We start from the raw sequence: 25937 nt of genomic DNA on the forward strand, positions 1-25937 counted from the left end.
AAGAAAAGAAAAGAAAAGAAAAGAAAAGAAAAGAAAAGAAAAGAAAATACCCTTCAACACCATATACAATGCAGAGCACACAGGAGATTTTCAGTCAGTGTTTGCTGATTGAATAAATAAGCCATCTGGGGGATTACATGCTTCTATTATTAAGAGAAAATATTGTGGTATAGAAGGTATGGGAGCTGCTGTGGATGCCTACTTCACCAGCATTTTCAAGCCTTTAAGAGTGTAGAATAGAAATGGCACTCCAGAGTCTTGACATGAATGCTGCGTGCTATTCACTCATATACTTGTCTCAAACCCTGCCCTGCACTGAAAGCTTAATGCCAAGACACAAGTGGACACTTGAAGGTGAAGTCCAAGGCTTTTCATTACCACAAGAGCAGCCCAGCGGTGGCTCAGCCTCACTGCATTCTCTTTGGCTGTTCCCGACACAAGAATTAAGATTTCTGCAATTTGTCTTTAGAGACAAAAGACCATCAAGTTCTGCATTTCGATCAATGTGACTTACATGTACAAGTAAAAGGTACATTTACATTTTTCTATCAAGCCTCTCTTTGGCTTTTTGCAAATTTAGTGTTCTAGTCTTTAAATTATTGTTGTTGCTTTTAGGTACGAGCTTTAAAACCCACACTAGGAAATGCTTTCATCAATTATTTCTGTATTTTTGTGTTTGCATGTTTTGCCTACATGTATGACTGTGTACCACATGTGTGCCCGTGAAAGTCAGAACTTGTCATCAAATACCCTGAGACTGGAGAGATAGGCATTTCTGAGCCACCACATGGGTAATGGGAACTGGAGTTGGCTCCTTTGCCAGGGCTACCAGTGTTCCTAACTGATGAGGCATCTCACCAGACCAGAAAGCACTTAAAATGTATTTAATTGGAAAAACTTAGAAATGTTGAAATTAAAAATTAGACACTATAGATAACCAATACTTTGTGCCTTCCCAATAAAAGCTACGAGTCTCTGCAATTTTTTTTATAAAATAAAAAGCTTTATTCCACACTCAGAAGATTACTTCCCACAGTTGCAAAATTTTTGCAAATTCAAATAAAACTGAAAAGTGTCTTTGTTTCTCTTTTAAAAAAAGTAGACACTAGAGAGAAAAATGACAAACTTGGAACCAACAAGGCAACAAAAATCTATTGTGAATTTAAAAAAAACATACACACTTTTAATACTGTTTGTCAACTAAAATTCATTTGCACTTACTTCTAGCCCACAGCGTCTTATATAGCTAAAAATGTAGTCTTTTAACTGATACTTGCTCTTTAACAAAATGTCCCTGGAGTTGATTGCAGCATTGTTAACTTAAACATCAATCTTAAAACTGTTGTTTCTTTAAGAACTTCACAGCAATGCAATAATACAATTGAAACTATTCAAATTAATGGTGTGACTTCTTACATAATATAACTGAATTGCTATCAGTAGAGAACTCCAACCCTAACAGTTGACTGTTATTAAACACCCCATAATTAATTACCTCATGCGATCAACTTCCTCCCAGACATCATTTTTTCAAAAGGGTTTTGCCATTTGTTCATGTAGTTGGTTGGAATCAGCAAGTGGACAAGAATCTAGCTTCATTAATTAAAAATGTCATCAATCACATTCATTTTATTTATGTCTTAACAATGTATTAGAGAATTGTTGAGACTCATTAAAATATACACTGTGCAGGTTTGCATAAGAATGGCCCCCATAGACTCATATATTTGAATGATCAGTCACCAGGGAGTACAACTCTTTGAAAGGATTAGAAGGATTAGGAGGTGTGGTCTTACTGGGGGACATGGGTTACCAGGGGATACGTTTTGAGGTGTCAAAAGGCCATGTAGCCCCCCTCCCATCTCTCTCTTCCTGTCTATGGATCAGGATGTAGCTCCCAGCTACTTCTTCAGCACAGGTATGCCTGACATGACACTACTTAGCATGATGATAATGGACCAAACCTATGAGGCTGTAAGGCAGCCCCCCATTAAATGCTTTCATTGATAAGAGTTGCCTTGGTCATGGTTTCTCTTCACAGTTATAGAACAGTGACTAAGACATACACCAACATGAAAAGATCTTTAAATAGATAAATAATAAAAAGCACAATTAGAACAATTGTCTCCCAAGGGACACCCTATCTGAGAGCTTAATATGGCACAGAGCCTCTGAGATTCAGATACATGATAAGAAAATCTAGACGGCCACATGGATCTTTCAGAAGACTACCAACACTGGTACCACAAGTTCCACAATTCAGAGTAATACAGAGAGGAAGAGAAGTTGCTCCAAAGGTCATTTTAATGATACCTCAGGGATGTGTCTCTTAAGTTGCTGTCATTTAAAATGTGAAAGTCAAATTGTCCATACTGAACCTACTATGTTATGTTCATCACACAACATCAACATGAAATTTCTGATCATGATTTGACTAATATTTTTAACAACTTCTGAAGAATTGTTCCTATCTGTGATGTCTTGGTAAATAAACCCATCAGGCTTGCAACTCCTGAAATTAAGATTGACAGAGTCTGAGGGCGCCTTTGCAAAACTGTGTCCTCTAGTTTGAGAGCCCTTACAAGCTTTTAGAGGGACTATTAAATTGTTCCTGTTGAGGCCATTGTGAGATGAAGTGAATGCTTTTCTCAGAAAAATTCAGATGCAAAAAGGTTAAAATGATGTTTCCAAAGCAACAAAAGACGTTTTCCTATCTTGTGTGCTCTTGTATGCAAAACCACACAGAAGTGTGCACATGCACACCCATCCCCCAGCATCCCTCCGGTGACACTAGTGGCAGAGAAAACAATCAGGTCAACATCACTGCCATCTCCAGGGATCACAGCGCAGCCACACACTCACTTGATTCACTTAGTCCCCCCCGAATTGCCCTTTTGTTGTCCTGTTCTGGGAAAAGGAAAACATAATTTATTGGCAACTTTGATGTGAGGCTCTCAGATGTTGGATAAGTGTTATTGCCTCTCTCGTTCTGAGTCTACAAAGCATATGCCTTTAGTGCTTTGCGAGACTGAAGGCAGGAGAAAAGTTCCATGAATATTTTCGGGCTTATGAAAATTAAGAATTCTTGTTTTGAGGGCAGTTACAGTGGCTAATCAAAAGAAAAATCTTTTTTAAAAGTGTTTATTCTAAATGACCACTTCTAACATTGCCAAGTTAAGCAATTCAACTCTGTCCCTCTTACTGCAATTTGTCAATTTTTTTTTTTTAGCAAAGAATTATTTTTACTGCTAAATCCCCGAGTCCCCCAATACAAATACACTAGATTACTATCTTCCTATTACAACTGGCATTTTTCATTTTGTGTGAACAAAACCAATAGCAACACCTTTAAAAATGAAGATCATTCCTGGAACAATACCTTCATGAAAAAACTGGTGATATTTATTGCAAAATATAAAATCATCATCTGTTTTTTTTTTCCCCTATTTGAAGCACAAGCGTCAAATGGTAAATTATTAAAGCAACATGCAACTTTTGCAGTTAGAACTTTTCATTTACAATAAATTTAAGCAAATTAGTTGTGGAATTGAAAAAGAATAAAGCAGGTTAATTAAAGCCAATGAGAATAATATCATCATGTTGTAATTATGAAGACTACACAGTTCCTTTAATGTGAAATAGATGGTAAAATAAAGATCAAAGTGTACCCACAAGAGAAAAAAACAATTAAAATGTCCAGGTCTTACATATAGACTCACCTAGGATGTTTTAAATAGAGGTATTACCTTGTTCTCTTGTTTAAATTGAAAATATTCCTCAGAGAAGTGGCATGTTCTTTTGAATTCATAAGGAAGAATGGTGTTATAAAAGACAGATTGTAGATCCTTGTTTTGAGAGTAGATTATAGTAGAGACAGGATGATGGAGAAGAGGACAGAGAAGGGCCATTGCAGTGACCTTGAATGTGAATTTGATTTTCTTCAGAATGTCCCTTACAAATAGTCCTGAAATCTCAAATACTTCCGTCCATCTGCCACATTAACTTTGACACACTTTCTCAATTTGTTTCCAAGAAAAATAAGCCCATTCTTTTTTATATTAAGACATGTTCCCATTTTTAATATATCTAATCTTTCACTTCTTTCAAAGCACCTGTTTCCTGGAAGGCTTGCTACACAGCATAGAAAGATTTTTTTTAAAAAAAATAAAATCTCTCTTAGAGCGAGCAGGAGCCAAAGCTGACTTGTACTGACCTCATAAAACCTCTACTTCAAAATACCTTTAAATCAAAATTCTAAAAAATGTATTGAATTACTAATTCTTACATACGTTAAGAAACATACAAGACACTAAGGAGGAGACTATCAAATATTGTTAGCCCAGTGAGTGTGTGCCTGTGTATGTATTTGTGTGTGTATGTGTGTGAGTGAGTGTGTCTAAGCTCTGTGTGTGTGTGTGTGTGCGCGCGCGCGCGTAAGTTCTGTGACTATATTTGCCCATTAAAGCATTTGTGGAGGCCAGACTTTGAAACTCAGTATGTTCCTCGATCAGTTTTTCCCTTTCTTGTCTCCTTTTTCCTTTTTTTGAGATGCAATGATGCCGTACCCAACTTTTTAAGTAGGTTGTAGGAATCTGAACTCAGGTCATAATAATCATACAGCAAGTACTTTATTTACTGAGCCGACTTCCGAGCCCCACCCAACAGCCCACTCAATCCTTTTACAATCATGTACTTCTTCGGGCTTTAGAAGAAAAGGAAATGCAGTCGGTACTATAAATAAGCTTTATGCATCAATAAAACTCGAATTTGAGTGACGACCTGGAGCAAGCAGTGCTTTGGTTTGTGAAGTTGCTGCAAACAGAGCAAGGCATAGGCACCTCCAGTTGCAGCTTAACACAGGCAATGTTCATCTGTCTAATTTGTCAGCACATTTTTAGCAAAAACAGAGTTATAAATGTTATTAAAGTATCTGTGATGTACGGTTGAAAACAAACATCTTGTCTCAGATGGTACTAATTCTTCACGGTTCAGGGTTCTCATTGTGTCTCTACAGGAACCATAATTAGCTTCAAATTTTGTCTCTCAGCCAACTGAATTTGCTCCTTAGGGTCAGTGTCTTCATGGCCCCAGGACTCTGGTGTCAGGTTTTCGTTTTTCTTAATTTTCCCATCTTTCTCCTCGTATCTTGTGGTTCTGCTGGACACTGTGGCACTTCTTTTCCTTAGCCATGCCCTCTCACCCAGCCTCGAGGGAAAGCTTGGACACTGTTTTTCCTTCCCTTCCCAATGTTCCTGGCCTACTAAGACAGACTTTAAAGCTAGGCAACGCCCAAGGACTATAGCTTAGCTCTCTTCTTTGTCCTTTAAGATAGAATTACTCTGACTTGAAGCAAGACTTCAAAAGGGGACATTTTATACAGTCGATAAAGTCTTCATTTTAGTGTTTGGGAATTAGTAAAATTGCCTTGAGTTAGAATTTTAATTCAGCGGGGACTATTCTTGGAACAGCGTCTGCTGGCTCCTATATGAGAATCCCTTATTCCTTTGCATATTTTCTTCTTTTTTTTCTTTTCTTCTTCTTCTTCTTTTTTTTTTTTTTTTTTTTTTTTTTTTGGAATAGGTCTCATTCTGTATCCCACACTGTCCTTCAACTCACTATATAGTACTATATAGTACCAGCTGATTTTGAACTTAAAGAAACTGCGGCTTTAGCCTTTCATATGGTAGGAGCTACTATGTTCTTTCTACCCTTCCTTCCTGTCCTTCCTTTTTTCCTTCTGAGAGACCAAAGGAGTACCCCAAAATCAGTGGGTACTGTTTTAAAATTTAAAGCACAAGCCTGAAGGAAGGCTAGCTAGGTGGAGACATGTTCAGCCACCAGTGGGGAAGAACTAGCCTTAATGCCCTGAGGGAGCATTTACTGCATTCTTTTTCTGTCCAGGAGAGATACAGTTGCTTGGAAACTGGCCCTTCTCCTCTAGGGCAGCAAAACAAGGGAAGCTAGACCATTAATGGTTTGGGGGCCTTCCTATAGCCAATCAGTTCAAAATGCAGTATCCTTTTTGTGTTTCGACCAATAGATGCTTGCCAGGTAGGAATCCCCCTGCTTTGGGCATGCTGGGAGGGACCAGACTGGACTCTTTAAATGACCCAACTAACCTGAGCACGGGGCTCTTGGCTCTCATCTGTTCGGTAGTGAGGGTGAGGGTGTGTGAGCCCAAGGTGTAGCTTGTAATATAAAGAACCTCATGTGTTTGCAAGGGACTAGAATCTTGGTGGTGGTCTTTCGGGGTCTCGAGAATCGGACACAAGTCCTTCCTTCTTCTTTCCTTCTTTCCTTCCTTCCTTCCTTCCTTCCTTCCTTCCTTCCTTCCTTCCTTCCTTCTTCCCTCCCCTTCTTCCCTCCTCTTTCTCTTTCATCCCTTCTTCTGGAGCGTACTTCCTGTGAGTACTAGCTCAAATGTCACTTTCTTTAAATATCTGCCCAGGCTTCTCAGGAAAACTCAAATACTGCCATATTTAACATTTTAGCTTATTGCCATTTCCCTTACATTTCCCTAACTCTGTTTAAATTTGTAATTTTTGCATTAAATTCTCAAATTTCAACACACTGCACACATTTTAAACATTTCCTAGTCATTATTTAATTTCCTTGTTGACTGAAGTGGATGAGTTATCAGCAGCATAGATTTGTTTCTGAAGGTTCTAGGCTGAAATCGGAGGAACAGTGTTTCTAGCGCTGCGGGGAACTCTCTTCTGGGTGACGACTCCCCTCCTGTGGTAGAAAGCATGACTGAACTCTTACAACATCCCTTCTTTTTACTTGCATAAGTTTCTAACTCCTGGCCATGTTGACCCAAGTCATCATATCAATGAATGGACTGTAGACAGCAACATCTTTGTGTACCGCAGCCTGTTAGCATAGATGGCCTGTTGTCACCACTGCCTTTTAAAGGCCTAGAACTCAGGTCAGCTTCTAGTAGCTGAATGATAAATATACCCTAGTTAAGTCAAGTCTCTCTACATAACCTACTACCTCCTCTCCCTTTTCATGGAAATAGTAGGGTTCAGGTTTCTTCACATTTAATTAGCTAATTAGCATGTTAATTGCATTTCCTGTTCATCCTCTTTAATCCCTTTCTTTTACTGTTGGCTGGTTTTTCTTCCTTAAAGCCGGAAATTATCTTCTTAGAAATTTTCAATGTGAGACACTGCATATTGAGGCTCTTTTCAACACGGGTCTCAGTCCAATCAAGACTCATCTCTTCACACCTCAGTGGATTCTGACAAGCAGCTATACATTTCTAACATCCGGGAAATGTTTGTTGACATCACAGTTAGAGGTTCCATATGCAGTAAAAATGATTGTCACTGGACAAGATGAACGAGAAGAATCAAAGCAATTTGAACAAAAATGAAACTGAAGCCACAAAGAAGAGCACACGGTATTTCCACTTGGGAATTATACTCATTCCCAAATGCCTTTTACCTCCACCCTCATGTTCTGCCCCTTCTGAGATTAACTGTATGCAGGTCTAAAACAATAATTTCTTTGAACTGTGAATGTTTTGTCTTTCCACCAGTATTCTGTTTTCCCTTCACCTAGCTTCCTACATCCTTTCTATAGGAAACAGTGATTTGAAAATCTCATGCTTCTTTCCATCTCAAATTCTTAGAGGCATCTTTGATCAGAGGTTGTAGATGGTTTATATTTCTGATTAGAAAAGTGAGGAAGCCAGGCGTGGTGGCACACACCTTTAATCCCAGCACTCATGGAGGCAGAGACAGGTAAATATCTGTGATTTCAAGGCCAGCCTGATCTCCAAAGTGAGTCCAGGACAGCCAACCCAACACAGAGAAACCTCGTCTAGAAAAACTAAAAAAACAAAAACAAAAACAAAACTGTGTGTATGTGTGTGTGTGCACATGAATGTGTGTTGGGGGGTTTTCAAGTGAGAGGGTATTCCAAATGTTTACAATTAAAAAATCTCTAAATGGGTTCCCTAGTAAGGGTAGTAGGGGCGGGGCTATCTCTGGCATAAACTCAGTGGCAAGCTCTCTAATCACCCTCCACCCCGGGGGGAGCAGCATTACCAGGCCACAGAATAAGACAATGCAGCCAGTCCTGATGAGACCTGATAGGCTAGAGTCAGGTAGAAGGGGAGGAGGACCTCCCCTATCACAGGACTAGGGGAGTGGCTTAGAGGGAGAAGAGGGAGAAGGGGTGGGATTGGGAGGAGGCTAGCGAGGGGGCCACAGCCTAGATACAAAGTGAATAAATTGTAATAAATAATAAATTAATTTTTTTAAAGTCTTGTTGTCTCAATATTCTCATGCAATGGTTGTCCAAATCAAAATTGCAATAACCGAAGATGTAGAAACTAATGTAAATTAATTTGATATGATATAAAAGTATAAATATCATAAATGGAGTCATTGAAAATTTGGGGTTATTTATAAGAAACACAGGTATGTCTACTTTGACGTCTCCCATATAAGTACTAACTATTCCCCGTCCTACTTCCATATCAGATGACTGGCTATATTCTGAGTGGCGTGGCCTTGAGTGTAATGATGTTTATGACAGAAACCCATCATGAGAAGCATCAAACATGATTTATTTTAATGTAGATTAACAGAAATTTATATTTTGGCTTTGAAGAGAAAAGTTTTGATGTACTTCACATCTTCTAATTACAATAATTTATTATTAGAAGAGCCTTTGCCAACTATGACAATGAACAATAGGTCACACTGTTACTCCAAACACATGTACTTCACAAAACAGCATTACACTAGTTGGCAAGGCCCAGGAAGAAATTCAAATTCTTAATCAATGTCATTCCTTAATAAATACTCAAGAAGATGCTACCAGCTAGGTATCCAGAGTTTCTCGGGTAATGAAGCTCTCTTTTTAATAAAACGAATGTGTAACTAACTCTGTTCAAACATAGACAAGGGAAAAAGCACAACATGTCCATTACAATGCTAGCACACAATGCAATGACAACAGGGAAGGTCTGTGAAGACCAGGAACAGCAGGAACTCGCTTACATGGCTGAGAGAAATGTGAAGTGTGACAGCTGCATGAAATGCAGTTTGGCAATTTCTTTAAAAATCATATTTCATTAATGTTTTATTTACTCATCATACTCCTTGGGTACACATCTGAGTGAGCTGAAAGCAGCTTGCTATACAAGTCTGAAAACAAATGTTTTCTATATTTCCTTAAACAGCTCTCAAACTTACAAGCAACTTGAGCATGTGAATGGATAAACTGATATGTAAAGAAATTTTCTATAATCTCTCTCTGTCTCTCTGTCTCTCTCTCTCTCTCTCACATACACACACCCCTGTTAAGTGAAAGACGTCGATATGAAACATCTATCTATGGCATGACTCAAGTTACATCACATTCTGGAAGAGACAAAATTATAGAGGTCAAAATTTACTGTAGCTTGCCAGAATATCAGCAAAGAAGGAAAGGGTGAACAAGGTGAACAGGAAACTTTAGGACAGTGCATATGAACAGTAGCGATGCTCGTCAAAACCTAGAGAATAGTCATTCTAGCAGGAAACTATTCTATAATGACATACATAGGAAGGTACCAATATTAAGTCATCAATTATAACAAATTATTACACAAATTAGAATATCAATAACAGTGCAAACTAGATGTGGTTTGAAAGATTTTACCCAGAAATTCTCTTTAGTTGCAAAATGAGCTTTTCTGTGACCATAAAAATGTCTTAAATGAAAGACACAAAACCAAGCAGAAAAAAAAAAAAAAGTCTAGGAAAAAAAAAGCATCTAGAAAAGCAAATAGAACCATGAGAAGGTAAAAGTATTGCTAAGACAGCACAACTTCTAACATGTGATGAGGACATTTTCTGCTATCTTTCATGATAAGTGGAAGCAAAAGAAGACAGAAGGAGTCATAATGTTCAGGTCCTATGGGTCTGAAGCTTTCTCTACTGAAGAATTCTTTTCATACTGAAGGCTTTGTGTTAGGTCCCAAGTTAGTGAAACCTGTAGTATTTTTTGAATGACTGCAAAGATAACGGACTCAAGACTAAACTACAATCACTTAAATGCTGAAGTGAGTCTGAAAAGAATACAACTATGACAGATAACGAAGTATATTCATCACCTTTAGGGCTGACTTTGCCTGCTGTAAACTTTCTCAGAGCCCAAGTCAGCACTAGCTTGTGCCCAAGATCCTCCTGAAGAAGTACCGCTTTATCACTGTGGTAAAGACTCAGGAGGAAGTACTAAGCTCAAATTCCTTGGGACAAGATCGCAATTAGGGGCAATATTTAGATAAAACTGACTTTACCGAAGGTGTTAGAGCCAAAGTATTTGTTGTTTAATCAACTCTTCTAAGTCAAGGGTCTTATATTGAAAGTACATTAAAAGTAGGAAAACGTGAAGAATTCAAAAAGCCAAATGTTCATTTCTCCTCACCAGAACTTGCCCCATACTTGTTTTTGGGTGCAACAGTGTCAGCTCTGGAGGTTCTCAAGTGATGCCAGCTGAGGGCTGTTGTGAGCAGCTTCTTAAGTATCACATAGAAATAGCACCATAGTCCTTCCTATTGTTTGATACTTGATTTGCCATGTCACCTTTATTCAAGTGTGAGGATGTACCTGCTGTGCAATGATTTTGGAACCTACTTCACATTAAAGAAAAGGAGCATGAAGAGTGAACAAGCAAACTCCAAGCATCTTAATGTTTCCCATGACGACATCCATCTTTACACCAGTTTCACTAATTTTTCAAGAACACAAAACCAAACATAGGATTCAGCCATTACCTACGATGAACTCTTCCGTCTTCCTCTGAGAGTTGAGTCTTTTTTGATATACAACCCTTTGTCCCCTTCTGTACTCCACAATCCTTGATGTGTCTCTAACAGATCTAAGGGGAAGAAAAAGACAGAAGAAACCTTAACACTCTGCTGTATGTCATTTGGATTTTCTTTTGCCACTGAATACATTTCCACATATTCGGAAACAAGCTGTTGTATTAAAATTTGCATTGGGAGAACACTTAAAATGCGCCCCTTTCTGCTGAGCTGTGGTGACATGTGCCTTTAATCCCAGCACTTGGGAGGAAGATGCAGGCAGATCTCTGAGTTAGAGGCCAGCCTGGTCTACAGAGTGAGTTCCAGGACAGCCAAGGCTACAGAAAAACCCCTGTCTCAAAAAGCATACACACAAACAAACAACAGCAATAACAACAACAACAAAAGGCCTTTTCTTTTTTTACATCATGGATGGCTCAATAGTTTTAGCCACCTCTGGGAAATGTTGTCTTCACTGGCTCCATACTCGTTTAAACTATTTTTGACCATTACATACTTCTTTTGTAATCTCAGTAATATCACCAAGGTTTTCAGTAAAAGGAGAAGGTTGTCAGGCTTACGCAATCACTTTACTCATGAAGTGGACTAACACATTTTGTTGCTTAAAAATCTATTTTTTTTCTTTTTGACCTAAAACTCTATAGTGAAATCCTAGCACTCCATCACGCCTGTGGGAATGCTGACCTGAGTGAGCAGAACACTGTTCCTCAAGCAGCATGTTCTGGAGGACAGCCTTCAGCATCAACACAGGTTCCATGTGTCCATTTATGGAAGAACAACAACAAAAACTGGCTTTGGTTGTTACTCACAGACTTCTCTAATTCAGTTCAATGAATCCATTTTCCACAAGCTATTCTTGGAAAGCCTCTTAAGCTGCCTACAAACAGACAACACTGCTTTGTGAAGCTCCTTAGACATTCTAGCCAAGCCTACCCTTTACAGTCTTAAATATTTGTCATAGAAAATATGTTTTAAGAAAGGCTTACAGTGAGACATCTAATTTGGGAGCTCCCAAATCTTACAACCCATGACACTTACATAACCATTCACAGTATTATACCGATGCAAAGGGACACCGAGGGTGTAGATATGCAGAAATCTGGAGATATAGGGGTGTCCAGGTTCTTTCACAATCTAAAAGCAGACCTCCAAATCTTCTTGGCTTATCAAATGAGCCCTTTGGGAGGGCTCCTCGTACAAAGATATGAGTTTGGTGACTCTTTCAAATGCTTCTGTTAAGAATCATTATATATACTTTCAGAACTCTTAGCAGCAAATCAGTGGAAACTCAGAAGAGGTCAACTCCAAACTCTTCTAAGGACCAGGACGTGGTCTTGTAAAGGTACAGATTTTTCATTACTAATCCCGTTGTTTTTAACATAGGTAATATCTTGCTCCACAATAATCACATCATTCATCTATAATACAGATAAATCTAAAAACTTTTAAGTTGAATGAAATAAACCAGGCACATAGTTTTGCAAACCAGGTCATCTTTGATTATATTCTATGAGTGTTTAGCAAAGGTAAAAATCAGGTCCAAGAATATGCAGCAGCATGGCTACACATGGTTCACAGAGGTGCATCATAAGGAAACTGTGGGTAACAGCAGACAAATTCTGCATCTTAATCATGATACTGATTACATAGATACACCCACTAAGCCAGACTCAAGTGAACTAGGCCCTTAAAATCTGTACATCTTGTAATTAATGTATACCCTGATTAAAAAACCAAAATTTTCATAGCTACCTCTTAATTTTTTTGAAAGACTGTGAGTCATGGCTCCTATAACAAGGAATATTTACTCTTTCATTTTTATTTTTTTTGCCAGTGAAATGTATTCTTTATCCCTGCGTTTGTTTTTCCACATAAGGGTTGTCTATGAACGAAGCATATAATCCCCAAGGTGATATAGGTAGTGTGCTCTATAAAAAGGAGTAGTTAACGTAGAAGTAGCCTCCTCCCCGAAGCTTAGCTTATTATGGAAAACAGACAATTAAAATGAGCAAAACAAGAAAAAGAAGAGAGAGAAATATGGCAATTGCTGTGTTTAAACTAAGGCCTGTACTAAGCAAGAAATCCACTTTAAACCAAACCACGTGATAACCCATGAAGAGACTAAGTCACTAAAAGCTGATGGAGTATTCAGACCAATGGAAACACAGCAGCATTTTCTACACAACTAAGCCAGCACATTCCCCCCCCCCCCCCCCCCCCCCCCGCCCCCCATACACACACACAACCGCAAATCAAAAGAGCAATTATTTCGAAGGCCAGACTGGGTTCAGCCATTGAAGACCATTTTTGCTTTTTTGCTCTTATTTTCTTAAACCGAATTTAGGTCTCTTACACCCTCAGGCAGTTTATATACAGCTGTCCAGGAGGCTAAAATGGTGTTAAGTGACCTTCTTTCTGGTGAGCAAATGCCAGCTGGGAAGACAGGTGCCTCTACTTCTGGTAATGTTGCTGCCAGTGAAAAAGACGCAGGCACTCTTAACAAACTGTGCCATGCAAGCTCTTGACAACTCCAAGCTGGGACTGGCAGCATTTGACATATGAAACACAGTGACAAATACAAATAGACTAATAGTTTAATAATAAATATTATTATTTATTAGTTGAATAAAGAGTAAAAATGATAAATAGACAAATCTGACATCAAACCCTTTTAGGTAAACATGCCTCTCACCCACTCCCAACACTTCCAAATGAAAACATTTTTTTCAACCATACCTTTTTTAAAGCAAATGAAAAATTTCCATAGCCAACCAAGACTACAAATCCTCTCAGTTCCCCTTTGTGTTTTTTAACTAATTCTTGCTAAAAGGAAGGAGTCATTATAAGATTAAAGAGACTAAAGAATATGATTATGCCAAAATTAAGTGTGAACCATGTAATTGAGTTACTAAACTCCCAGTCTCGGAGGAAGCATTCATACACTTCAATATCTAAAGGAAAAAGACAGCATAACATTTGAAAGAATAAGTGAAGACAGAGCAAACTAATGAAAAGTTTAGTTTAAAAATCAGCCTTTGGCAAGAAGTCTCCTAATGAAGAATGATCCTATATCGAGTCATCTAACATCCTTAACATTGCCTTCTCTCTGGTCTCTCTTTGTTTTCCTAAACTTTGGTCAGAAAATGCAGGATTTCTCTAACTGTATTGTGGTAGGATGGATATGGCCACTTGAAAGGACTAGAGAGATGGCTCAGAAGTTAAGAGTACTGGCTGCTTTTGCAGAGGACCACAGTCAGTTCCCAGTGCCAACATCACAGCTCATGAAGCCTGTAACTATGTCCCCAGACCTGTCGCCCTCGTCTTTATAGACAACTGCACCACAGTAAGTGCACAGTAAGTGCACATAATGTGAGCTCTTGTTTACAAACATGTGCACACACAAACACACAGATAAAGCAGGGGCAGTCTCTCCCATGGACTCCATTGCCTGCTCTTTGATCACATCCCCCAGGCAAGGAGGCCTTACTAGGCCTCAGAGGAAGAGGATCCTGAAAGTCTTGATGAGACCTGATAGGCTAGAATCAGATAGAAGGGGAAGAGGACCTCACCTATCAGTGGACTAGGGGAGGGGCATAGGAGGAGAAGAGGGAGGGGGGATGGGACTGGAAGGAGACCAGGGAGGAGCCACAGCTGGATACGAAGTGAATAAATTGTAATAAATAATGAATAAAAAATTAAAAAAAAACAAAGTGAATAAATTGTAACAAAAATAATAATAACAATAATAAAAACCTAAGAACTGAGAAAGAAACTATTCAAATGGCCGCTTGAACCCGAACTGCCTGAGATTCTATACAACTCTGTAAGGTAACAGTCAGTGCCTAGTCAGAGAAAAGTAGTTCGAAAAAAGTAAAAAGATACTTGGCTTTCTCACACTTGTCTATGACAAGCTGGAAGAAATATCTGTGTAAGTTTTCCATATTTAATATTTAACAAAAATATATAATTTGAAAAAAAACATATTTTAACAAATTCTGATTTGGAATCAGATGTTACAGTACATGACTTAGAGAAATTGGAGGCAGGAGAATGAGGTCAGTGTCAGCTAAAATGTCCATTCAAGGCCACAGGGACACACTGGAGATGCTATCTCTAAACAGAACAAATGTTGTCTACAATAAAATAGTTAATATTCAACGACTTAGTTATTAACAGAATGGTTTTTGAATATTTTTACATATATTTTTCTTTCCTTAAATTTCTATTATCTATACTACTTAAACACTTCTATATTTTGTATTTCTATTGTTTCTTATAAAAAGCAATCTGTGTTTTCTGGTCATTGTTTGGTACTGATATCTTCATATACATGACAATTTGGAAATTCATGAAAGAAATTATTGTATTGAGGTTATTATAAAGATACACAGATACTTAAGAGATTTGAATCTTTTTTTAAAATCCAATTTTATTTATATATTTATTACAATTTATTCACTTTTTATTCTCACTGCAGCCCCTTCCCTCATCTCTGCCCAGTCCCATCCACTCTACCTCTCTTCCCCTTAGCCTAGTCCCTTGATAGGGGAGAAACTCCTCCCCTTCAACCTGACCCTAGCTTATCAGACCTCATCCAGGCCTGCTGCATCATCTTACTCTGTGGCTTGGCAAGGCTGCACCTCCAGGGGGCTGCTGTGGAATACAGAATTATGGTAGAAAATTTTTCCAGAGATACAGAAATTAGTGATAGTATTTACTGCATATGAATAGTAAGAGACATTTCAAAGCTTTGATTTAGTTCTGACCTGGTGCCATTTTTTTTCTTCAAGGTCCTAGGGGGGTATATCCTTTCCTTTAAAATAATTCATAGCTGAGGCAATGGAGACAGAGATAAAAACAAACCCCCAGACATTTCCATGCTATTTTTCATGGACTATACAACTGTATACATAAGCCAATAAGGTATGTTAGTTGGGCACTCAATTTTCTACATGAAGTCAGAGCAACTAAAACATGTTTCATAAATATTAGCTGAGAAGCTGTCTTGAGATAATGGCATCTAAAGTAGTTTTTACACTGCTTTGATTTTTAGTTACAGATTTCATTAAATACATACCTGGCTTTGTCTTGATTTGTATCCAATAGCATTTCCCTTAATGTTGCTTATTTATCTGTATGAACCACAAACTTCTCATTCATAAATTGAACACACATTAAGGTATGCTATATAGTGTATATCTATTATATAGAGAGAGCAACTATATATATAATTGCTCTCTACTTCCTAACAGAGAAAGAGGGAGGGGGATAAGAACAAAGAGGAGGAAAGGAACAATGGAAGGAAGGAAGGAAGGAAGGAAGGAAGGAAGGAAGGAAGGAAGGAAGGAAGGAAGGAAGGAGGGAAGGAAGGAAGGAAGGAAGGAAGGAAGGCTGGTCATACATCTACTGAAGTCTTGATTTCTTACTTAGGTCTATGTCATTAGACAAGCATATTCCTGTATAAAGATTCTGGGTCCCCGGTCTCAGTTCTTAGCTATCCAACTCATATGAATGTTATTTATATCTAAGAGGACTACATCTTCTTTTAAGACAAGGTTGCCATTGGGTATATTTCTATAAACTTAAAGATCAGTTCTGAAGGGGAAGCTGAAACGAAGGGACTTGTTTTCATGAATAGCAGATTCCGTAGCTTTCATAGGGACACAGAGGTCACAGGTTCTAGGGTAGCTGCACATTCTTTTCGCCTATATTGAAATTATACAAAAAGACTTTGGGATGTACCAAAAGAACACCAGGGTTCTTTATTGGAAAATGAGGCAGTATCTCGCCTATCCTATTATCAGTTTTTTTTTTTTTTTTTTGGAGGACTGAGATCTCCTTTACTAATTCCTAAATTATACATACCAGGTAGCAAACAAAGTAAACCTTACCCAAAGACATGTGAAATTCTTCTATTGGGAGGACAATTTGTTTTGTTTTGTTTTGTTTGTGCAAACACATATAAATACAACCTGCAACTTGCTGAGTTCATTTTCATTGTTTGTGTGTAGCCAGTACGCCTTTCCCTCCCCTTTTTACTTTTCAGAATGGTCTCATGTAACCTAGGCTGGCATGAATAGCCAAGGACCTTCAACTCCTTCCACTTCCACCGTCCTGGTATTACAGGCATGTACCACCTTTCCTGGATTTCATTGAAATTTTTCTAATCTAACTTTATAATATGCACATTGTTTTGCATTCTATAGTATTTTTAAATTTACTTCTACTGTGTGAACTTAGCAATTCTGCTTGTAATCATTTTGACCTTAAAGAGTGTATATATAGAGACAGAAATGCCAAGGCTTACACCAATTCTACTAAACAGGAGAATTGCAACGATACAGCACGCTGAGTTTTATCTCATAAAACGTATGGAAACAAGGGATTTATACCTCCCTTATGTTCATATGTTCAAAAATGTTATTGTAATAGAAATTATTTAGCACTGGCATTTAATGGGGAAAAAAAAGGTTTACTTGTCATTTAATCCTTAAAGACTGCATCCACTGGACAAGTTTGAGAAACACTGATAAACTGGAATATTAACAGTCTTCATTCATAAAAACTAAGTCTCTAAAGTATAAAACTATAGTGCCCTACTGCAGCTAACTCCCTTGACCCTCACAATTTTTAATTATTTTGTTATTTATCATTCCTACTCATATTACTTATTATTTCTTTATAAATAGCCAAGACCTGCCTTGAATTTACTGCTTATTTTAACTGTTGTAGAACTTGCTATACCTCTCCTACTTCAGCCTCCAGAGTGCTGGCATTAAAACTTTTGCCGCCATTCTCAGCTCATTATCATCTTTAATTCATGTTGCCTTTCCATAGGTCATATACTATAAGAATGAAGAAGGCTCAGAATAGACATCATTTTCCCAAAAACCTAGTCCTAATGGGGCTTTGAAAGCTCTCCTATACAACTAAAAAATGCTATTCATCTCTTCAGGCCTCAATATATTATTAATTTAAATTGGGTAACAGAGTCAGGTTTGAGGTTATTCAATTTAAAGAAAGGACTACAAGGGCAGATGAGTTACGCTGCTTACTACTTTATAAAACCAAACAGAACAAAATCAACAATAGAAATTTATCTCTTGGGAAAATAGCTAATAGGTTGGATGGAAGTGTTAGTTTAAAAACATTTGTTTTTCTGTGTACTATCCATATAAAAGAGTTGACTGTAGGTTTTCATCTTAAAACTGTGTTTGTTGAGAAGATTCTGTAGGGAATGTATGCATCAGAGGACTTGCTTTAGTGGTGGAGAAAGAACTATCAGACTCATGTCAACATTCTACCAGACGGAACAAGTGAGGACGATTCCAGGTTTGCCTAACAACTGCTTAGAAGCTTCTCTTCTGGAAGATGATACTCCTCAAGTCGGAAAAGAATTTCTAGAATTTATTCTCAGTATTTAGTGGAGCAGAGAAGTGGTGATCATTTCATTTCTCACTATTGGCTGGCTCACAGCAGCAGGCACGTGAGCAAAACCCGGGTATAACTGACCTGATTGGATTCAGACGGCAGGCTTACCTTGAAAGATTCTGACAAAACAAATCCACTGTGCAGCATTAGTATAGAAAAAAACACCCCGGACTTCATTTGGTTTTAACCAGGGAACATTAACACAGATGAATATGAAGAGCACACTTATGTCTTTATTTTAGTGTACGGAAGCAGACAAACAGAAAAATATACACAAGTACCATTTTATCCCACCTTGGAGTTTGTCATGCATTGGAGAACTTCTGTGTGAAAACAGGCTTCCGTTTTCTATTTATTTTACTTCAAATTTCTACCATATTTAACTAGCAAAGAGTCATTCTTCTAAGTCTCAGGGAAAGGTTGATTTAGAAAAACTAAAGAACCAGATTTTGGGCTTTGAACAATTAATTTGAGCTTTGTACATCATCGCGGCAGCCAAGTCTTTAAAACCATGGCTTTAATTGAAAGTACCCCCTGCTACAGAGAAAAAAAATACTCCCAAGGGTCTAAACCTCAGACCACCTGGCACAAGGTTTGTTTAGCCAGCAAAGAAAGTGAAAAAGCAAAAGTGCACAGTAGTTTCCCTGAAGAACAGAGGGAAGATTGAAAGACCCCAGCCTCACACTAAGTTAAACATAGCTAATGCCATTTTGTGAGACACCACTGTTTTGTAAAACTCTGAAGGCCAGATGAGAAACTGGAAAATTACTGAGAAATCCTAGCTGTGTCACCCACTTGGGATATCTGTGGTCAGGCTGCCCCAGTCATACTAAAAACAGTTTGTGTTAATCACTCTCATAGATATCTGTGAGACTGTTTCAGCTAAGATAGGGAAAAACAAAATAACAGGTGGCGGGCCACGTCAAGGGGTCATCCTACCCCCCTTGACCAACCAGCTCCTGGAATCTTGGTGCCCCTGCCAAACTTTGACGCAAATTGTGGTCTCGTGTAAACGTACCAATCAGCCCCCTGTAACCATGCCCTCTCGTGTCTGTACCAGTGCTTCTGCCTCTAAAACCCTATAAAAACCCCAGCTTCCCATCTAGGGGGCGCGGAAGTCTTCCGAAAGACTTTTTGCCCCGGGTACCTGTGTATCAAAATAAAAGCCTCTTGCTGTTTGCATCCGAATGGACTCGTTGATCCTTGGGAGGGGGTCTCTCTGACGGAAGATACCCTCCGGGGATCTTTCAAAGATAAATAGAAACAGGTGAGGAGAAGCCAAAGCGTGGGCAGACAGGAGGAATGGTCTTGAGCTGGGACTCTTCTCTGGAGTTGAAACTCTGGCTGGGGACTTGGAGAACAGACAGTTCCCCAATTAGTTAACAACTTTCACCAAGGACACTGCCTCTCCCTATTCTGAAACTTGAGTGGAAAACCAAACCAAAACAAAAATCACATTGTTCCTTAACTTACTCAAACCACGCAACCACAGAAGGTAGAGTAATCACCAAAAGAGCCTAGAGAAGGACATAGGTGGCTTCTCCTAGCCAAGTTTTCTGTGGTTCCCACAGGTTAGACATAACGGAGTTTCCCATGAGTACTTGCTGAAGAGCAAAAGAATGCTATGACCAGAGGATCAGCAAACTCCAGTTTGAAATGAGTTGATTCCAAAGCAGAACAAAGTCGAAGGCTGGCCAGTCTCGCTTGGGGTGGGTGCTAAGTCCCTAAAAATTAATCAAGCTTTGCAAGGACCTGAATCCATGCTTTGCTTACACCTCCATTTTAGTCATGAACTGTCCTGAACGAAGGCTAACACACACAGCATTTATATTCTATAGCAAAAACATGTCATTTTAGATTTAAATAAATAGTAAATAAGAGAAGAGACTATTTTTTAGCTCCTGGATAACCAATATTTAACATCTACTTGACTTAAAATATCTGTGGATATTTATGAATAATAACTAAAAAAAATTAGTGGCTAGGTTATCATCATCGTCATCATCACCATCATCATAAGGTAATAATAGAAGCTAAAATTATTCAATGAAAGCTAATAATAAATAATTAAATATTCTATAATATATAGCATATAGTATATATAATTTATATTATTTATCATTAATATAAAAGTAGTATATATTACAAAATATAAGAATATTTATCATATAGAGTATAGTATATATATTATATAGCATATAATTATATAATGTACCTAATTATATAATATATGGTATATATTATATGATACTGTCATATAATAATTTTATGAAAATATTAATAAAAGCTAATATTATTGAATACTTTGAGGGTAGTAATTTATCTTGTTTTACATAGTTTACTCTTACTTATCAACACTATAGGTATGCATATCAATATTATTAGTTTGGAACATGGGCTATAGGAGTATATTATCTACCTAAGGTCCTAAAGATATTAAGCAGAATATCTGATACGGAAAAGTACACATTTTACAATACTCAGATGCTGAAAATTAATTTAGAAAATTGTTTTTGAAGACCAAAAAAAAAAAAAAAAACTCTAAAGAATTAGATCTAAGCTGTCATTTAATCTGTGGTTGAGTTTTATCATCCTTAAGTCCCTCACTTAGCCTCATAGACAAGCAGATCTGGGAGGAAATTGCTAGATTACATGGTCTAATCCCCCTTTTGACAACTGGGGGAACAACAGACTCGGACAATGAGATTGAGTTAACCAGTATTTCATTGTTGGGATAGGGAGAGAAAAGAAAATTCCTTCATGTACTTTTTTATATTCAATGGTTTTTCTTGATTTCTTACTCACTTTAGTATGAATTAAATAAAACATGAGGAACACTTGCTCAGGAATATGAAGAATGGAAAACAGGAGGTCAGAGTTCAGGCTGACATTATAATTCATAAAGAAACCTTGTTTGTGTGAATATACTATCATAAACTTCCTACGGGGCTCATTTCAAACACAACAAACTTGCTGAATATGCCTGTCTTGAAGAAAATGTTTACAACAGCAATATTACTTTACATTTCATGTGGGTTAGATTAACCCGGCATATTCCAGGGTCATCTCAAAAGAGGAACACGAGCTGAGAAAAAGCCTCCATCAAATTGCCTGTGGTTAATTCTGTGGGACATTTTCTTGATGAATGTAGGCTGAGGGAAGGCCCAGGCTTCAGTTCAGTGCTACCTCTGGGCAGATTGTCCTGAGCAGTATGTATGGGAAAGCAGGCTTACCTAGCCACGGGGAGCAAGCCAGTAAGATGCACTCCTCCAGGAACTCTGCATCATTCCTGCCTCCAGGTTTCTTCCTTGATTTCTTGTCTTGACTTTCTCTCATAATGAGCTGCATCCTGTAAATAAACCTTGCCAAGGAAACCTTTGCCTGCTTGAGTTGCCTTGTTCACGCTGCTTTATCACAGCAACAGAAAGCCAACTAAGATACTTGTCCTCTGGCTATCTTGTAGTAAAGCAGATTTTTCACAGGTTGGGTGATCCGTTTTGTGAATAATCTATATAGCCTATTTTCTTGTTCTATGCTAACTTGCACAGTACCTGAGGCATAATAAAAGATCAACAGCATTTCAAACAAGAGAAAGATTTATTAAAGGTCACTCACACTTTGGTAGCTGTTCAAAATGTGTTTGGTTCTGTTCTATTATCCTCCTGGAATGACATGAGTGGACAAACCGATGGAACCAAACCTGATGAGTCAATGAAATGTGTTTGGGGAGAAATAGTATCTTTAAAATGTCAAATAGTTGCTACAGCTTCCCATTCTTTAAAACCATTAGACACCATGCCACATTGACAAATGGGTCTAATAGTTTCTGTGCTGTGGTCATCACAGCAGAATTGGTAATGCATTCTTATTTTGTTAGACAGGCACTTCTGGTGACATTATGTGCACATAAAATGGTCTGGTAACTTATGACTGGTATAAAACTAAAGCAATATATCCCAGACTTAGGGAAAATGTTTCCTTCCAACTCACTTTTACATTATTATAGCTTCTTATGGCATCAACCTCCTCCATCTTTCACCTAATCCTACCATTTCACTCTTCTGTTTCCTAAACATACAATTCAGTTATTGGTGGAAACACAGGAGCAACTTATCTGTATATCAGTCACTGCTCAGTTGGAGCAATATGTGGCCACCCAGACTTAATGTATAGACACACAGATGGAAGCCAAGTGTGTATACATTATCCCAAAGACACCACTTCCTCCTTCATTTCTAGTTGGACTTTTCATCCTGACTTTGCTTGGGTTTGTTTAGTTTTATTTTAGCAAACAGCAAAATTTACTTCTCCCATTTTAACAGTCTGGAAATCAAAGATGAATGCAGGGCAGATTTAGTGTTTGGTGAAGGTTTCTGATTTATAAACAGCATTTTCTTGCTGTGCCATCATATGGGCACTATGTCCTTTAAGTCACTTACAATTTATATCCTCCTTATCCTTTGCCCAAAGGTTAAACTGTCAAGCTCCTTCTCACACAGAAGGATTTAAGTCATTCCAACATTCAAAAGCACAAATGCTTCTCAGTGGGAGGACTCTCAAACAAAAAAAGACTTCACAGTGTCTTAGTTTTACCTCTTATTTTGAGTGAGACATTTGGAATATCTGTTGAATCTGAAAGCTTAAATAATTAATGAAAATATTGATATGATCAAACAGCCTAAGAGCAATTGGCTAGTCTACTCTTCTCATCATGTACAGACAAAATTATTTACAGTACTATTTGGAATTGAGGCAAAAATGTTTTTCCCTTTCATTCGTGGGGAACTCCCATCTTCTTGTTTTCTTTACTCTCCATAATTTCCTTGTTTTTAATGATGGCTTGTACATGATGAAATGAATTGCTTAAGTTTATCAAAAAAAAATTTAAGACACCCATAACCTCAATGAAAGGTAGAGAGAATGGTGGTTTCAACTTTTATTTATAAAGGGATATTATTCTTGTCTAAAGCATTTTATTTAAGGTAGTCCCCCTAACTGGAAAACCCCTGAGAAACCTTAGAAGCTAATGGTTTAAGTTTTTCAGTAGTGGAAATTTCATAAATGCTTTCAGTTAGACATTCCCAAACTGAAAATGTCACTTAAAGCCACAAACTAGTGGACACCGTATGAGATTTTTCTGAACTCAAAACTCTAAAAGTAATAAATCCTCACATCTGTGCTAAGTAGTGTTTTAGTTGTCTGAATTTAGCTAAGACTATTGGGATAACCCTATAGAGTGTCCCCATCGAAGTTCAACCACTGTTAAAAAGACACAGAACAGTCTATACTGTAGTATAGACTGTCAAAGCAGATGCTGAGCCTGATGGCCAACTGATGGGCAGAGTGAATGGAATTTTATGTAAGAAGTGGGAAATAGTAAGAGCTGGAGGGGACGGGAACTCCACAAGGAGAGCAACAGAACAAGATAATTTGAACACAGGGAACTTCCCAGAAAATCATACTCCAACCAAGGACTATTCTTGGAGATAACCTAGAACCCCTGCACAGATGTAGCCCATGGCAGTTCAGTGTCCAAGTGGGTTACATAGTAATGGGAAGAGGGACTGCCTCTGACATAATCTGATTGGCCTGCTCGTTGATCACTTCCCCCTGAGGGGGGAGCAGCCTTATCAGGCCACAGTAGAGGACAATGCAGCCACTTTTGATGAGAACTGATAGACTAAGATCAGAAAGAAGAGGAGAACCTCCCCTATCAGTGGACTTGGGGAGTGGCATTCATGCAGAAAGGGGAGGGAGGGTGGGATCGGCAGGGGAGGAGGGAGGGGTTTATAGGGGGATATAAAATGAATAAAGTGTAATTAATAAAAAATTTAAGAAAAAAAAAAGAGGGAGAGAACATGAACTCAGGGGCTGGCTCTTTATCACCTCCCCCTAACAGAGGAGCTGCCTTACCAGGGCACAGAAGAAGACAATGCAGCCAGTCCTGATGAGAGCTGATAGAACCGATTCCTAGAAGTTTTGTTAATATCTCCACAAGTTTACCGCTTCCATAAATAAATAAATAAATAAATAAATAAATAAATAAATAAATAAAGACACAGAACAAATTCATAAATGTTAGGTGTTGTTCGGCTCTCTTACCATCACAAGTTATTCTGGGTTTAACTGTACATTCTATGATTCCTATATTTAAATCTTAACACGAGACTACAGAATGTGACCCTGTCTGGAAGAAGATCAGGATTGACATTATTAGTTAAGAAGAGATCATACTGGAGGTGTTCAGGTTCTCAAACCGAATATCACTGGGCTTTGAGTGAGAAAGAGCGATGAGGACTCGTACATACAACTAGGAGAAACAACATACAGGAGTCAATAAATGCAACGTTTTAGGACCTACGACAGCTGTGAAGGAGCATCATAGAGTTTCCAGGAAAGCAGTCAGAGACAGGGCAAGGGTTACCACGGACTCTCCTTCACATCCCTCAGAAAGAAACACTTCTAGACTTTGATATCTTATACTTTCACTCACGTGGTGAAACAGTGCATTTCCATCATGTGACCTCTTAAGATTAAGGTACTTCATTAACTGATCAAAGAAATCTCATTGGTACATACAAAATCTGACGTGATATTTACAGTGCATAGCAGGCACATTAGGTGGTTATTATGATGTGACAAAAATGAATCACCAGGTCTTTATAATTTAATTACAAACTCAATTGTTTTTTAGAATCACCTTGATGAACTAGCTCAGAGAACAACAGCACTTGGAATAATTTTAACTTTAAAACCTAGGTGAAAGTCATTTCAAATTTTAGTAGTCCACAAAATGGTGACAATGACAACCTATAATGTGACATAAGAGCTAAGTCCAGAAGCTAGACCTCTATTTGCTACCACTTAATGCTAGCTCTGGTATGGAAGTGGCAATAGAGTTCAATTATAACACAACTAGTCTCACGCAGTTGAAGAGATGTTTGTAATGACAATGCCATTTTGCTAGACCTGAATTGTAAAATAAATTAATGATAAGCGGATAGGCAGATGAAAGTGCCAAAAAGGATTAGAAATATTCTAAATGGCACAATCCAGCTTTTCCCATGTTAGTGACTTTTCTGTCTGTAAATAAGTTTTGTCTATAAGAAATCAATTCACTTAGGTGATGAGCCTGATAATTTTATATAAACAAGTCAAAATGACATTGGAATTACAAATTCATTGACTGAGTAGAAGTTTCTCATCTTCTAATGAGGTAATATGGGGTCTTGTACTGACATTACCGTTTCATAGAGACAGATGCTGATCCCTCCTGGCTGTGGTCAAAATCAAGCTTTTAGTTAGGTCCATGTCCCGAATTTGTGCCTCTGTTATTCTGGTTTCCCACTTCCTCTCCCAGGGAAGGGTGCTGTGGACTTTCTGTGCCTGTTTGGACTTTGTGTCCCTGTTTGGTGTAGGGACCTAAGCCAATGGTTGAGGATATTTATTTATGTTACTCTTCATTACTTCAGGATAGTTGAGTTCTTAAGCCATAAAGGTGACACAAACACCTGAAGAGCCATAAATTTTTAAAAGTATCTAACTTCTTAGTTTCAGTTGCTCACATCTTCATCCTAAATTATTCCTGAACAGCTCTCCCAGCCTCAGGTTGCACACACAGTCCAGTGTTTGGTTCCATTGATGGTCCTACCAATTAGATGATCAGCTACATTCTCATTGT

The 25937-nt window shown here is 38.1% G+C and overlaps 1 protein-coding gene across 2 annotated transcripts in view; it reads right to left on the reverse strand.

The window, feature by feature from the left end:
* The window catches only part of B3galt1 (beta-1,3-galactosyltransferase 1), a 561105-nt gene that overhangs the window by 362455 nt on the left and 172713 nt on the right, over positions 1 to 25937 (reverse strand). For both annotated transcript variants that reach the window (XM_055600190.1, XM_055600191.1), the window contains exon 2: positions 10775 to 10878. The gene's annotated coding sequence lies outside the window, so the exon portion shown is untranslated. The remainder of the gene's footprint in view (positions 1 to 10774; positions 10879 to 25937) is intronic.

Source organism: Psammomys obesus, unplaced genomic scaffold (genome assembly GCF_907164565.1).
Source record: "Psammomys obesus unplaced genomic scaffold, mPsaObe1.curated_primary_1811, whole genome shotgun sequence".
Taxonomy (NCBI): Eukaryota; Metazoa; Chordata; class Mammalia; order Rodentia; family Muridae; genus Psammomys; species Psammomys obesus.